At 42.1% G+C, this 17,445-nt stretch overlaps 1 pseudogene; it reads left to right on the forward strand.

Annotated features, from left to right (window-relative positions):
* The first annotated feature begins 3,770 nt into the window (after positions 1-3,770).
* LOC127774296 (uncharacterized) lies at positions 3,771-15,977 on the forward strand (annotated as a pseudogene).
* The last annotated feature ends 1,468 nt before the right edge of the window (positions 15,978-17,445 follow it).

Below are 17,445 nucleotides of genomic sequence, written 5' to 3' on the forward strand. Positions count from 1 at the left end.
GTGCCGACACATCCCCTGAGCATAAGCCCACAAAAGTCTCCAAGGCTTGATGAGGGACTGACAGGGGATGTCCCCCGTGTCAGATGAAGGACGGCGCTGGGACCCACCTAGGAGCGAGCAGCCGTGTTGCTTCCGACCTGAGGAATGGGTGGCGGCTCGACAACTGGCACAGGTAAGAGGCAATGCATGTGGTATCCCCTTGAACTATAAAAGGAGGACCTTGCCCACCGAGAGGGGGGACTTTTTTTTCTTCGGAGCTAGTGGAGGGGTTTTTTGGAGCTAGTGGGGGGACAATTCTGAAAAACTTGAGCTCTAGAGTAGCACCTTCTACTCCAACAAGGAGAATTTTGTAATCTCTCCCAACACCTTCTACTCCAACAAGGAGATCTTGTAATCTTTCCCACAATCAGCATAGTACAGGAGTAGGGTATTACGCTTCTCAGCGGCCCAAACCTGTATAATCTCTAGTCTCACTCCCAATCACCACCCATCTCGCTAGTCGGATCCCCGACTAGAATGGGCTCCTGATAATCGCGCCCTATCCCCTGGCCGAACTCACGAAGGGGGGGCCTCACGTCCTCCCGCTAGATTAGGGAGGGTTACCCCTCGGCAACCCTAATCTATCAATCACTAGATCAAGATGGGTTTTGATAAACTAAACCGTCTAGCGGACCCAATTTAGATGAAACTGTGGATAACTACCCGTCTCGTGGGCAAAACGGAAGGTTTTCAGGACAAACCTACAAAGAGGTGTCGCACTCGCAGCGGCGGTGGACGATTTACAGCGCAAATCGATAAAGATGGACAAAGTAAGCAAAAACTAAAAGCAATCTTTTGCCAACCCCTCTCACTCCAGCCTTGGCCAAGTTGGCAGCCTCTTTGGCTTGCTCCACACCCTGTGCAACTCCTCCAACCAACCAAAGACAGAGAGAGAGAGCAGGCACCGACTGCTCTCAGGGCGCGCGCGACACATGGAAATGACGTGTCGATGCCTAGCTCTACATCTCTAGCCTTCTCCTCTACTCAGCTGCATCGCCACTCATCACTCTCCACCCCTGAGCCGAAGAAACCGAGAGGGAGAGCTCCATCTCGTCCTCCATGCCTTCCACTCTATCGTCTGCCGCTGGGAAGGATGCATTGCCGATTGTCGTCAAACCACGCTCGCCACCATCTCTTTCCCGTTCCATACTCTCCTCACCATGCCGAAGATTTCTCCTTTAATTTCATCCTCTCTCGTGCAGCGAAAGCAAACGCCGCTGTGTCATCGCGCCTTGGGGTGTGCTCTGCGTGATGCCGTCGTGACCTCATCATCGTTCCCGTCATTCTGGACCAAGTTGTTGGCAACTTTTTGTGACAAGTTGACAACTACGATCGCAGCACCTAAAGCTTTGCGGTGATAGTAGAGTCGCCAACCACCCTAATCTAGCAATCACTAGATCAAGATGGGTTTTGATAAACTAAACCGGCTAGCGGAGCCGATCTAGATGAAACCGTGGATAGCTACCATTTCGTGGGCAAAACGGAAGGTTTTCAGGACAAACCTACAAAGAGGTGTCACACTTTCGCAATGACGGCGGACGATTTACAGCGTAAATCGATAAAGATGGACAAACTAAGCAAAAACTAAAAGCAATATGAAAAACGATTTGATTGATTGATACTAAAGGTAACTCACTGCTGGGGTGACTTAGAAAGAAACTCATGGAGCGCATGGGCTCCCACTAAACACCATATACTACCCTCAATTAGCCACAGCTTGCAGCCCCCCGCCAAATCAGGATTAGCACCATTGAAAACACAATCATTACGGTGTTAATGTGTTATCAGCCCAAGGTAGCCTAGGTACTGTTCACACGTGAACTGTAGCGTTTTGCAATTACTGTGGTGGCACAAGGACCTATTTCCATAATATTAGACACAAATTTCTGAGAGGAGTCAAATTAACCTATCTATATAAGGATGTGATTCAGTGATTGTACCTACTATGAATAAACAAGAAAAGGGCTGACCAGAGCCTCTAGTGTGCCAGGAGAAGCCCACACAACCAGAGAGTGACCAGCATTATTCCCAACCTTAGGACCTATCCTTGACCCAATCCATAACATTAACCCGGTTATTTTGAAAGAGAAAAAAAAGAAGGAAATTTGAGATAGTGATAACAACATTGACCGTAAGGGTGTTGAGATTGATACTGAAGTGGAGGAAACCTTCTAGCAATCTAACCAATTCTTCTTAATGAAATTAAGCACAGTTGTCCTGCGTTTTTGAAAAGAAAAAGCACATAACAGCAAATCCCAATCCATATGCAAGGTAGTGAGATATCCAGGTGAATTTCAATATAAAAAATCATAGCCAATCCATCTTTAAACCTAAAAGTTTGGACCCTCAAAGTAGTACTTTCATGGGGAGCATTTGTATTCCCACAGATTGTGAAAAATTCCGTGTCCTTAACAGGGCCTTAACATGTCAGGCTAGTTATTGGGGGTTAATTTAGTTTCGATATCGACCTTTAAACACAATCATAGTCAAATATCTGTATTGTCGGTAATATAACCTATTATACAAGCATATAAACTATATATTGTCGCATATCTGAGATGGTAGCATGCACTGCTACTGGCATATTTTCCAATATACTTGCATGCAAACAGGTAATGGCATTTGGTGATTCCTACTTGCGGTTTGTGCCTAGCTCATTTCTAGTAGCACAAAATACTTTTCTTTTTGTTTGAGCTGCAGTGGCCTTAACAAATTTTTGTTCAGAATTTTATTGACTGCCCAACTTAAATGAGATAAGATCGCCTTATTATGACCAATACATTATCCTTCTTGATTGTAATCCGGATGAAAATAAATTTGGGATACATTGCGGTTCATAGCACAGGCACATTCTACTGTAAAATGGCTTGTTTCTGCTTACCTCGTCTGGTGTGGCATGTTGGTTTTCTATATATTTATTGAACCGGTGACCTGAACTGGCCCTCCTTAGACCTTGCCCCGACAGACTTGACACGGCTAGAGGAGCCTTTCTCCGAGGCAGAGATACGCAAGGCGGTGAATGAAATGCCAGGGGACAAGGCTCCAGGCCCCGATGGCTTCACTGGCAAATTCTTCAAGTCATGCTGGGACATCATCAAAGTTGACGTGATTGTGGCGTTCAATGCTCTTCATAACATGAGAAGTGTGCACCTTAACCTTCTAAATTCCGCCAACGTGGTTCTCATCCCCAAAAAGGATGGCGCCGAAGGAATCAATGATTTTAGGCCAATAAGCTTAATTCATGGCTTCGCCAAGCTCTTCTCCAAAGTGCTCGCCATTAGACTAAGGCCACTAATGCAGTCACTGATCTCGCCAAATCAAAGTGCCTTCATTCGCGGGCGAAGTATACACGACAACTTCATGTATGTGAGGAATATGGTGAGAAGATATCACAGGACTCGGCGCCCGATCCTCCTCTTCAAGTTGGACATCTCCAAGGCTTTTGACTCGGTCAGATGGGACTACCTACTTGCGCTCCTCCAAAATAGGGGTTTCCCGCAAAAATGGCGCGACTGGATATTCGGGCTGCTGTCCACTTCCACCTCAAAGATCACCCTGAATGGAATCCCGGGCGAAACAATCAAACACGGGAAGGGTTTGCGGCAGGGTGACCCCCTATCCCCCCTCCTCTTCATCTTGGCTATAGACCCCCTCCAGCGCCTGTTAGACAAGGCTACCGACATAGGAGTTTAAGTAAGCTGCGAGGAAGAGCTGTGCGCTTCCGCACATCTATGTACGCGGATGATGCGGCCGTCTTCATTAATCCGACCAAAGAGGACGTGAGCGCCTTCGCCGATCTGCTAAATCGTTTTGGGAAGGTATCAGGATTATGCACGAACCTGCAAAAATCGCAAGTGGCGCCGGTCAGATGCGATAATCTGGACCTCGACGACATCCTGCATGACACGCCTGCAACTAGGGCAAGCTTCCCGATGAAGTATCTGGGCTTGCCTCTGTCCACTGGCCGTCTGCGCAAAGTAGACCTTCAACCTCTCTACGACAAATCGATGAGTAGAGTAGCAAGCTGGCGAGGAAGACATATTGGCCTGGCAGGGCGATTAACGTTGGTTAAATCGGTGCTCGCTTCACAACCTGTTTTTCTTCTGACGGGCCTAAAAACTTCAAATGAGTCCCTAGAGGTCATCGACAAGCAGAGAAGGAAATTCCTATGGGCAGGCGGTGAAGCTCTGACGGGGGGCAAGTGCAAAATAAATTGGACATGGACCTGCCTCCCTACAGCCTCAGGAGGATTGGGCATCCTAAACCTGGAGGAATTTGCAAGAGCTTTACGATTGCGGTGGCTTTGGAACGAGTGGAGATCACCGGAAAAAGCATGGGTGGGGTCGGGAACACCCTGTGACGACACGGATAGGTTACTTTTTGCAGCAGCAACAACCATAACTATAGGGGATGGAGCGAAAACAAGCTTTTGGGATTCAGCTTGGCTGGAAGGGAGAAGACTAAAGGATGTAGCTCCCCTGATCTACGTGGCCTCCAAGAAAAAGAACAGCACGCTACAACAGGCCTAAGCCACAGACCAGTGGCTGCTCGATCTGGACCTTCCTCCAGCCTCAGGCTGGACAACGGAGCTGGTCAGCCAGCTAATCAATGTCTGGAGTGCAGTGCACAACATGCATTTCACAGAGAATGAGGAGGACAAGATAGTATGGAAGCTCACTAGCCACGGTGAATATACGGCGACGTCGGTCTACAAAGCGCAGCTCCTAGGTACTACTGCCACCAACTTTAACATCCTAATATGGAAGCCGTGGGCACCGCGCAAGTGCAAGACCTTTGCCTGGTTGATCATCCAAAATAGAGTTTGGACCTCCGACAGACTGGCAACCAGGGGTTGGCAGAACAACTCTTTCTGCCCCTTATGCAGACACACCCAAGAAACTGCTCTCCACCTCCTCGTAGAATGCAGATACACCAGGAAAATTTGGGCGGCGTTATCTGATTGGATTGGGTGTGGTCAACTGAACCCTGGACAATGGCAACCAGCTCAATCGGTGTCAGAGTGGTGGGAGGCCACCGCCAACTTGAAGGAAGTCCCAAAGAAAGCACTCCGCACGTTAACACTTCTGGTCAACTGGGAAATCTGGAACGAGAGAAATCGTAGAATTTTCCAGCACAAAGAGCTATCTACAGAAAGTCTGTTGGCCAAAATTAAAGAGGAGGCCAAAACATGGTCTCGGGCGGGGGCGAGGCATCTTGGTAGCTGGCTTGCTTTTTATTTTTAGCTCAGTAGGACCGAAGGTCCTGGGCCTGGTTTTTCTTACTTGTAAAGTTTACTCCTTCTCTATTCGATGAAATTGGCAGCTTGCCGATTCATTCAAAAAAAAATATTTATTGAAATCAGCAACTCATGCTCTCATATTACTTCCAATTAGCTTGGCAAACGTCTTGGGCACAACAATTCAAAAAGGATCCACAGACGAGTTTCATCTATGCTTGAAAGATTCAAGTTGATTCGGGAGGCTGAAGTTCTAGATAAAACATCACAATACCGAGTTTGGACTTCGAAAAACTTTTCACACTACAAAGCTCGTATTGCTCTGCAAAACTTTGATGTGCTCCTAGATGATCATGATTATTGTGCCGATTTGTGGTCACTAGCTCCATCTAAAGGATCAGGTTCTCCTAGCCCTAAGGGTGATTTATGTGTTGATAACAATTTCTCGTTTGAAGAAGAATACTCTGATAAACTAATCGGACCTCACCTCCTGAGTAACCGTGAAACTTGTGTTGGAGCTTCTCAACTACTAGAGGAAGGTACATCAATCTAAATTCCTGTCACTTTCTATTTATTTTGTAAAACCGTGCTCATTGTCTATCTGGGAAGTGGGAACTGCAACGCTTCTGTAAGACCATTTGGTTTATGTGCTGCCTCAAACTGACTTATTTTGACCTTGACTTGCGGGTGCCCACAGATCCAAATGCTTCATGTAATTCCATAATCCATTCAAATAAATAAGCAATAATACACCCTGTTTCATGCACCCATTGTCAGATTGTACAATAATATTCAAACCCATTTGTATATTTTATCCAATTAGTCAAGTTCATTTTTAAAATTTTCTCGTGCAGGCTTGATTTTTTTTTTGAATTACATTGTACTGAATTTTGACCATTAGTTTATGATTTTCCTAATAACTGCAAATTATGATAATATGAAAGTACATTGAATGCAAATTTAAGGTGTCACTTCTGTGAATCACTATAACTAAACTTTTCATACAGTTTTTGTATTAAATGTTGGTAAAAAAAACTACAACAGTTAAATCTCGTGACGCACGAGTACCTTTAAAATCAACAAAGGGTGCAATATGCATAGACAATACTAGTCTGTTCAATTAAAGTGATCTTGTGTTTTCTGTTTTAGATAAATCTGCCTTGGGTAAGAGGAAAAGGTGCCACCGTCCTACTTCAATTCGTGATGATCAAAGACCTAAAAGGATTCTTCATATGTTGAAGGTTGCCTGCTAAGTTTATTGTCAATCAATTTTCATATGAACCATATACTGAAATACAGATGTGTTGGAAGTCATTGTTCTTTTATATGTGCCCTTACACACACACACTCAAGTACGTGCGTCAGTGTCATGTGCATGGATTGTGTACGCACACCTTTGCATGCCTGATTGCATTGTTATAAACATCTTTGCCTTTTTCCCTTTCCAGAAAAAGAAATTTGTACTGATGGTGGAGTTACATAAATGGCTAGAGAGACTTGAGAAGGAGAATGGAAAAATAATGGATAGGAAGACATTGACTAGCACAGTGAATAAGCTTCAGAAAGAGGGCAGCTGCAAGTGTATCAAAGTTAGTGTCCCCTTGGTCACAAACTATGCTCGCAATCATCTTGTTGACGTAATACTGCATTCTTCTGTTGGGGACTTGTCAATGGAACTTGTTAATGAGATCAAGGACAGGCAAAGGAATTTTGATACTGAAACTCGTTCTCGTGCAGTAACTAAATTGAGGAAGAAACAGCAGACGGCTGCCATACATGGTTTGAGGATTCGACGTAGAGTCAAAGTCAACAAACCATTAGTGTTAGAAGCTATTTATGCCAATGGTTTCATAGGCGCAAAGATGATTCGGGCAAAGCTGTTACATAAATTTCTGTGGTTATATGTAAGCAGTTTGTCAAATTGGTGCAGCCCATCTGATTATGCCAAAGAAGGGCATCTCAACAAGAACCTTAATCAGTCATGTCTTTTGTTTTCAATGTCGGCAGCTATAAAAGAAATGCCACTTGAACTCTTTCTACAAGTTGTAGGATCAGGAAAGAAGATTGATTGTGTCATAACTAAGTGTAGTCTTGGAGAAACACTTTCAGAAATTCCTACCAAGGAATATGATCAGCTCATGGACACTCATGCCAAGGGTCGACTCTCACGCTTAATAACTATTTTAGATAAGCTCAAGGTAATGTTCTTTGTATTTGATGTTTGCAGTTAACATTACGAGAATAGCAAATCTTATAGTTCATGAAACTAAGAATATAAAACTAGATTTCTTTTTATATTGATGTTATCCTGCTGCATTTTTTGGTCTAGCAAGTCCACTTCAAGTTTATTGCAATTCAGCTTGCATGCTTTCTTGATTGGATAGTGTGCAACAGACTTTAAATGACCACCTTTTGGCTCTGTTTTTTAGTTGATCCAACTTGCAAAAAGAATCTGTAGAGGATTCTGGCGTGCAATCAGATGCTGCGCCTACATATTCACTGGTGCTCAGGCCTTATATTGAAGAACCTACACCAATAATTTTACCCTCATCACACATCAATGTGAACAATTGTCCAAAATTTCGGCATGATTTTATGCTTTCAAAGCAGGAGTCTGTTGATGCTTATTGGGAAACGTTAGAGTACTGTCATTTAACAGCTGGATTTGCTAAGCCGTCAAGTACCTTCCCTGGCTATTCTGTACCTGAGGTTTGTCATCACTGCTGCATGTTGTTTCACTGTTACCTAGTAATAATGACATCTTGCTATCGAGTTTAGTTGTTGTTATCTTTTTATTACCATTTTTCTTTTCTTATCCTTTAAGCAATATGTTTATAATTTTTCTCAAATATGATTCATGTATGACTGACATGGTTGGCTAACCGCATAGTGATTTTTGCACTAACCTTTGTTTCATTCTCTACATACCCTGCATTTGATGAATGATGAGACATCATCTCTTTTCTGGTTGTGGTAAAATGTTCTGCCTATATGATTCTTTCTACTAAAATGTGCATATAAGCATATTGTTTTTGAGTGGGTAGTGCTGACCTTCATATATTATTTCATAACTTCATGGCCTCCAACTTTGCCATCTGTGTGACCTTCAATACCATATTTGACTGCTACTGCAATAAACTGTTTCACTATTATTCTGAAACTCTAGTTGGGTAGTTTCATGGATCTTGATATTGATATTTCACGTTTGTATTTTCTTCTTTTACTATATATATTGTCAGCAGCAAGAATGTTACTATTTTGTTGAATTTTTTCCAACATCTATTCAGCTATTTTTTAAGGCCAACAATTATCCCCATTGTAAACAATATTGGCTGATGCTGGCTATACTGTTAGTGTATTGAGATCTCTTAGGCCTTAGTTGTGAACTTCTGATTTTATTTGTACAAGTTACTATACGATACCCTGTTCCATGTAGGTTTCTCATCCTCGTTCATGGAGTTCACTTAGGGTAATGACTACTGAACAACGACTAGAATTACAACAGCGTGTTATGAATGTCACTGAGAAGGGGAAACTTTCTTATAAAGATTGTCGCATAATTGCAAAGGATTTAACTCTCTCTGTGCAGCAGGTATGAATCCTCCGCTTCCATCCAGAGTTCTGTGGAATACACTTTTTTTAAAACAAGAAAATCTTATTCTGCACAACATTGGTTCATAATTTCATATAAAGTGCTATTGCCTCTTCTTGATCAATTATGTTTATGAGACAACTCCACATATCATGGAAAAGACAACTAGATAACAAAATCAACTAAGTCCCATGTTATTAAGTATTAGAAGAAAGGGTAAAACAGAAAGCCACACCGAGACCAATAGAACTTCAAATCAAGATGGCAATGCTTAATGTCATAGCAGTTAACTGTATGATCCTGAGGTCATCCCCTGTTTACATTCATTTTCTTTCACGGGGTAAATTAAGATGGCACGATTGCCACATTATTAATCCCAAGTCAAGAACCTCTACAGTGGTGTCACGGCCCGATGCTGAGTGAAGGTAGTAACCGTGATGAACAGGCAGCCTTGGTCACAATCCCCGTGGCCACCGATGCACAGCCATCAGAAAGAGAAGAAGAAGACCCGGCAAAAAAAAAAAAAAAATCAGAAAGAGAAGAAGCGTGCACTGCGTAGAGAGGGCACACCAAGGGCAGGAAGATCAAGCGGTAGATAGAAAGATGGTTTAGAGATTAATATTCTTCATTGACTTGTATCGCGCGATTACTACTGATTAAACAGATGACAGACCTGACTCCGCTCCCATCCTGCATCGCGCCAGCGCCAGCGCCATCATTTGCCGCAGCCCTGCACCTTCACCTCTGGAACGGAATTCCCCACATGACAAGTGGAGTGTGTACATGTAACCCATCATGGGAAGTTGAGGATAAAGCTACCACCTAGGTAACTGGCTCTAGCCAGTTTTACCAGTAGCAACTTCATGAATTCTCAGATGAAAGAGAGAATATTTTGAGGGTAACTGCATGGTTCGCAGGACATGCGTGATAAGTGAAGTCTGTAGGTTGGCAGAGGCCAGCACTGGTTCTGCAGAATGTGTGATCCATTATTGATATTTGCATGGGGCACATTACCGTACGGCCTGTGAGAGCCTATACCGTGCACATTTCATGGATAATTTATATGAGAAATTGCCTAGCCAAATCCCCAAGCATGTCGTCACCACTGGCCTTGAGGGAAAACTTAGTGGAAGGATGCTTAGCGCACCTTGGTGAGTAAGAGCATTGCGAACACAGTGGTGTAGAAAAGCTAGTGGCAGGCCATTATGACTGTGGGTGAGTCACTGAATTGAATGGGAGCAGCATCCAGGGGTTGCTGATATAAAGAAAAGACTGATGATAGGAGGTGATCTGATTCTCGAAGCTTAGGGGGTTTAGTAGATAAACTGGGTACTTCAGGGTAGTTAAAATGTATTTTTTTTCTAGTCTATTATTTTTGTCTTAGCAATGCTGTACCATCAGCAGTTCTCTATTAAATCCTGATAACAAAGAGCAATCTCATCATATGTCCGTTTCACAAAGACTGTTGTTCTAGCATTCAATTTTTTTATCAAAATGTTTGTCATTCTCATGTTCCAATGCATTTTTATCAAAATGTTTGCATTGGGGATGCCAACAGTCAGGAGCATAAGGGGTTCAAGCTCTGAACCACACAATTTATGATAGCTTTGGGACACGTTTGGGATGAACTAAATGAGGGTAACCATGTCATTTTCCACAACTTCTTTGTCTGATATTTGCTAGATCAAGAATCTTTGTGCAACGGAGGAAGTATTATTTAGCTAATGAAAGAATTTTTAGCATGGAAACTGGCAATAATAACATGTATAGGATTATTTAGCAGGAAGGGGATTTTCATACGGTCTTATGTTTTAGTATTCATTATGCTTATCCTATCAGGAGTAATTGCTTGCTTCTTTCATCCTTCTTTTCTATTTTAACTACTCATTGTTAGCCTGATGGTTTCGTCATCCTAGTTGCAACTTTTGTATGGCTGATTTGTCTTGTCTACTTATTATAGTATCCTTTTTGTTACTGGGTGGAATTTTTATTTTCTTGTTATGTCTATGGTTTCCTATCCAATAGCACTGACTGGTTGGATTGGTTTCTACCTATGTAGGTGCTTTGTGTCTCCTCCCAGAATAGACGTCATAGACAGCCGAGAGTTCCTGTTTCACAAAGTCAGCCAAAAGTTAGCTCTGGGTCAACCTCTCAGAAAAGGAAAAGATCTGCTGATGAGATTACCCTGAAGTTTATTAAACAAAAAGTTGAAGCTAGCGGATCAGCTCAGCAGAGATCATCCCAGTCTATTCCGAATGAAGAAGTACCAGAGAGAATCTTTCTATCATCCCCTGATCTACCAGAACAACATTATCTACCGGTATCCAAAACTAGCAGCACTCCCACATACCACATTGATTCTCCCGTGCATACAGCTGAAGATAAGGAAAGCAGTCCAATGATCAATCAATCTACCCTTGTAAGAAGATGCACGGAAAGTTCTAAAAACAAAGAGAAATTCATGAAAGAGAAAAAAATATTTTGGACATACGAATCTGACAGGTATATTAGTCCCTGCTACTCTGCACTGTCTTGTGCGGGTTGTTTCAAAAAAAAAAGCCTCAAAAGTTTTAGTTATACATGGAGATGAAAAGTTTTACATGAAAGAGACCTTAAGACTGGAGATGAAAAGTTTTACATGAAGCCTGATTTGCTAATATTATTTGCAGGAAATTGTTGATGATATACACTAGATACCGTGCAGCACGTGGAGCAAGATCTTCCCGTGTAGATTGGAACTCTCTCTCTGATCTTCCAGCTTCACCAGCAGCATGTTGTAGAAGGATGTCAGACTTTCGAGCAAAAATGTACATAAGATTAGCAGTGAGCCAAATCTGCAACCTTCTTGGGATACGTTATGCTAAGCACCTTGAAAGGGAAAGGATATCAAAAGCGAAAGGATTACTTTCCCAAGTCTCAGATTCTAACAAAGAGAACTGTGTAGATTCAGATTCTGAGCAATTAAGTTGGGATAATTTTGAAGATCAGGAAATAAGAGGTGCGCTCGATGAAGTCCTTGAGTTCATTCAACTAGAAAAAATGGACCGAACCAAGCAAATCAGTTCTAAGAATGAAGTGAGCAATGATTCTAATGCTGACGAAGCTCCAACTGGGCAGGAACAGACAGTAAGTAATTATCTCTTTATCCTCAACCAACATATATTTTATTCAATACTGATTTTTCCTTGGAATGATCAGATTATGCAATATGTAACCAGCTCAAGCACTGAAGTTCCAGAAAGCGGACTCCATGAACATGTAAAACCGTATAGACATCCAACTGCAATCCATGCAAGTAAAAACACGGAAAATTTCTTTAGATATCATGAAGAAGTCATTATACCTAACGAAGATGAAATTACTAAAAGAGATGTATGCAAGTCCTTGGCTGTTGCCAATGCATTAGAGCTCCTCAAGATGGTTTATCTCAGCACATCATCTGGACCAGAAGTACAAGCTTCATTAACAGCCACCTTCAAGCTTTATTCGGAGAGGGAAATTTTTACAGCCTTTTGCTTTCTGAGAGATAGAAACTTCACAGTTAGTGTTTCTTAACTTATCTTTCCATCAATATTTTTTTTTGACGCAATTCCATCAATATATCAAATATCTTTTATTTTTTCTTTAGTATGCTTAACCAGCTTATACATTTTATTCTGTATCCCCCCTGTCGAAACATGCAATATGAAAAATAAATGTATTTCTAATACCATCCTGTTGAATAATGTTCAACCTTTGTTGGCTGTGAAATCGAAGATTGTCTTATGTCCCCTACTCAATGAGAAAACTATTTGTAATTGCAAGTAGTAGTGTAGAATTTAAAATATGCTCAAGCATGATAAGCCGTCACACAAATGATACATATCTAATCCCTGTCAGATCCCACCAGTAAGAAATTAACTTCATACAGAAGCAAGATGCAAATTTAAGGTTGTGTATGGTACATTTCGATGTTGGGTACCTTGTTCTGGATTTTTTAACCATATATCATACTCCCCCTTGTTTTGCAGGTCACTAGAAATGGAACAAAGCCTGCAACACTTTCTGGAAAATTCTTCTTTAATGCTTCCCACTCACCCTTCCCATTTGGTTCAGGGAAGAAGGCTTCTGAATTCTCAAAATGGCTTATAGCGCAGCAAAAGAATACCATGGACAGTAGAGTATATTTGTATCCAGATCTACAATGTGGGGAAATTGTTCACCTCTTTTCTCTGGTTTTGTCAGGAGAAATGTGCATTTCACCTTCCTTGCCAAGTAAAGGAGTAGGTGAGGCCGATGAACCTAACAGCCATATTCCTTTAGATGGGGCTGATGAGCCTGACGACCGTATTCCTTCTGTTGAAGATACTAGTGAGTTGGATGACAGCACTCACAAACGCAAGGCTGATAAAGTGAAACTGAAAAGTAGTAAGAGTAAGAAACACAAACCTTTGCCGAAGATAGAAAGTGATTTTTGCTATCGCCGCGAGAAAGGCTTCCCTGGAATCCAAGTGGCTTTAAATCAAGAGAAAAACCAAACAAGCAATCTCATGCATGCATTACATGATGAAGAATGCCTTATTTTTACCTTAGCCAGGGAAATGGGCAGCAAGGATGTTAGTTCACAGGTGGAAAGCCAAAATATGCTATCATATTTAAACAACTCTAGTTCATGTCGTTGTTTATTGTCTGCGTCTCATTTGGAGAGGTCTTACAGCGGATGGCCTTGGGATGCTATGAATATATATGCCAAATAGTTACCATCATTATCTTGTTGTAAAGATGAATCATTCATATTGTCTTCTGACATGTTCAGAAATGCATTTTCTGTTATTCATCAAACTGGTGAGCAAGGAATTGATTTAAGAGAAATGTCACAGGCACTGCATCCACTAGGTATCCTCAGTAATAAATATTTTTTTTTAGTTTTTGTAGAAGTTAATTATTACATAAAGCTATATCTTTTTGCCTGGTATAGTTCATTTGTTTTGTTTTATCCTCTGCAGGCATGCAGTTTGTCAAGGTGATTATTGATACGCTTGAGATATTTAAGCTAGTTTTTAAGGTAAAGCTGTGAGCATGTATATGGTACATTAGTAATGCACTTTATTGTTTGATTACTGTCTGTCGATGAACTTGTTTTAATTCAGTTCATATGTCCCTAGTTGTGAATATTTCCATTGCTCACATTTTTTTGTTGCTTGTTACCAGTTCTCCATAGATTTTCAACAAACAAATGATTTACATTGCAATTTCCATTGACATAATTAAATACTCCCTCCGTCCTTTTAGCCCTCAGGATTTGTCTTAAAATATAACAACTTCTCCGCAAACATTCTATTTCCAATCAATCACAACCATCCACCATTCACTTTTTCCACCTACCTCCACTACTCATCCAATCACAACTCTCCACCACTCACTTTTACCTACTTTCTTAATAACCATGTCAAACCCTAAAACTTCTTATATTCTGGGACGGAAGGAGTATGTATTAAGCACTGGTTAACAATGCACTGCTTGCATGCAACTTCTTTCTGCCTTCTTGGCCACATCTTTTGTTATTTCCTCTAAATTAACTAATATATATATATATATATATATATATATATATATATATATATATATATATATATATATATATATTTTCGAGGGGAATTAATTAATATATATAGGTCCTGCTAAAAAGCCTAATATATATCTTTGAAGTTGTTCAATTGCTTCACAAATCACAGGTCAATGCATACGATGGTGTGCAGATCGTTGACACGCTACATAAGTCGAAGTATCATATAACCACACTTGCAAAATACAGTGGTTGCAGCTGTTTGCGAGATCCAGCTTTTGAAATAGCAGCAACTGGAGATGCCGAAAATACACTCAAAGATAAGCATGGGGTGGCTAGTAATTTGCAGCGAACTGTAAAAATGCTTGGTGATGTGCACACTGTTACAGTCCTTGATGTCCAAAGCAATTCGAGCTCACCTCATATGCACAGTGGAGAGGATGAGAGGCTATCTACTCCAACACAAGACAATGGGGGCAGTGGTTGCTGTCATGCTTGTGGAAGGCATATTTATCAGCCAATATTACCGTGGATAAATGGTGATGGTAGCATGAATGACACTGTCTATGAAGGTTTAAGCCGTCGAATTATTGGATATGTCATGCAATATCCAGGAGTTGTGGAGGTGCATGTTTATTTTTGTTATTTTGACCTGTTTATTTCTGTGTTGGGAAATTTTTATATGCCACTGAATCTGTGCATTATTTGGTCAGCCATAATTCACTTTTGTTCATTGTACATTGCTAAAAGGTTTGTATTATGTTAAATGTCATTCTTGGCCAAGTATCCTTTTTATTAAATTATATAAACTCCAGATTTTTAGGAAGACTTTACGTAAGCAAAAATTTCAAAATTGAACTCCATATGTCCCAGATTGGGGGGTTCAAAATCAAGCTTTTCATATTTTTGGAATATTTCTGTTTTTCTCTTTTGTTTGTGATGTTCGTGGGTCAGCTTAGTTTTGTGGATAAGATTGAGATATGAATAATTTTCTTAACTGTCAAAACTAGTGCTGATGATTGGGGTACTTTCTTCATATAGTTAAATGCATGACTTTGAAAACACCAACAAAAGGGTGGATCTAATTATTTGAACCTGCTTTCCCCTTGAGAGTGAAGCATCAAGCATGGAAACACTATTCAAGTTCTGGTCGTTCCATCTAAAATAAAATTCTGACCGTTTGCTCTGCGTGTTTCAGGAGCACCTTATCTGTCGGATGGATGTACTGAACCCTCAGGTATGTTACCCCATCTAACCGTATTTATATTTGCATATTCCTTCCAAAAACGATGCATTTGTATATTCTATATTCAAATGACCGTGATAACAATATTTTAGCTTCATCCCCTCATTGGTTTATATACCTTCTCTGTTCGCAGACATGCAGAACCTTGCTGGAACAACTGGCAGTTGATAAACACATCTACGTTCGGGTGTTTGATGAACCTGTGCCTGTGGCTCCGACCACATTTCAGTCTCTTTTGAAGCAACATGGCCACTGTAAAGAACCATCCAAGTGTAGAAGGCGTTACTTTGCTAATCCAACGAGTACATTTCAGTTGTAACTTGTAAGACGATGCTGATGATTTGTTCTATACATATTTGCCTATATGTTTATACACTTCATAGAAAATAAAAGAAATAGTAAGGTGCCGAGTCAGTTCTGAGGTTCTAAGCAGAGATGCAGAATCCAGAAATCTTGTCCCACGATCTTGGAAAAGTTTCATAATGAATTAGAGCTAAACCAACATTTTTCACTTCGCACCACGTATACCTCTTTGCTGGATAAGAGAAAAAAAAGACCGGATTTGCAAATGGTATTTGACAGAAAATTAAGAGTGATATCTTACAGATTCTAAATCGTTGGGTCCACGCCAAGATTTGCGCTCCAGCTCCTCCATCTATGGCGAGCTCTACCTTTCTTTATCGTTGGAGACACCCTAACTTAGGCAAAGGACCTAACGTAGGTTTAGGATCAAGGTAGAAGGGGGAGGATTCGCTCTAGGTTTAAAGGGATGGCCGTGAGCACACGGTCGGCGGACAGTGGATATGGGCAAGCAACGAAGCAGCAGCAATACATCGAAGCCGTGGAACTGGAGGACGATGTGCAAGGTTTGGTAGCTGGGTGTCTTCGACGATGAGGGAGCTGCTGGAGACTAGAAAGATAGTGAGGGCTTAGAGCATCTTCAATAGCCTCTCCAAACATTCATATAGCCAACTCTCCATCTGATTTGGCTAGTCAAACTAGTTATTCGCTCCAACAGCTTCTCCATCTACACTCTCTATAATAAGTCTATGACACTTAGGGCCCACATGTCAGCCTCTACTATCTATTCTTCTTCCTCTTTCTCCCCTTCTTCTCTTCTTCCACTGAAACCTGGCGACGATGTCCACGCGACAGCGGCTGGCGAGGGGAGGCGGCTCGCCGATGTGCGGCGGCCGGCGTCGGTGGTAGCGGAGCTGTAGAGGAGGGAGGTCAAGCGGATCTTGCAGCGGAGGGAGAGAGGGAGGAGGCGTCGCCGCGGGCTTCCTCCGCGCCGTCGTCGCCGCGGGCGGCGGCGTTCCACCCGCTCGCCCCTCCTCGTGCCTCCCCGCCTAGCTCGCCGCGCTCGAGCTCACCGCCTCCCGTGGAGGAGAGGAGAGGGGAGGGGTATAATGACGTGGTGGCCTCGACAGCAGACGACGACGACGACGACGGAGGGGCGGCGGCCTCGGCAACAGACGACGACGCGATGGAGGGGCGGCGCCGGCGGGGGGAGGGCGTTGGATCAATTTGGGAAAAGGGGGATGAGGAGAGACGTCACTCAATTTGGGAGAGGGGGAAGGCGTGGGGTCCATGCGTGGGCCCATGTTGGAGAGGTGATTTTGGCTGGCCAAAGTTGGCCAGCGCGAGGTGGAGTTTGGCCAGCCGGATGGCTTGGCCATCTGGTTGGCTAGTCTGTTGGAGTGTATTTTTGTTCAAAATTGCTAAAAATTTGGCTTAGAGAGTAGGATAAGGAGACCGTTGGAGATACTCTTAGTGGAGAGGAGAGG

This window comes from Oryza glaberrima, chromosome 5 (genome assembly GCF_000147395.1).
Source record: "Oryza glaberrima chromosome 5, OglaRS2, whole genome shotgun sequence".
Lineage (NCBI taxonomy): Eukaryota > Viridiplantae > Streptophyta > Magnoliopsida > Poales > Poaceae > Oryza > Oryza glaberrima.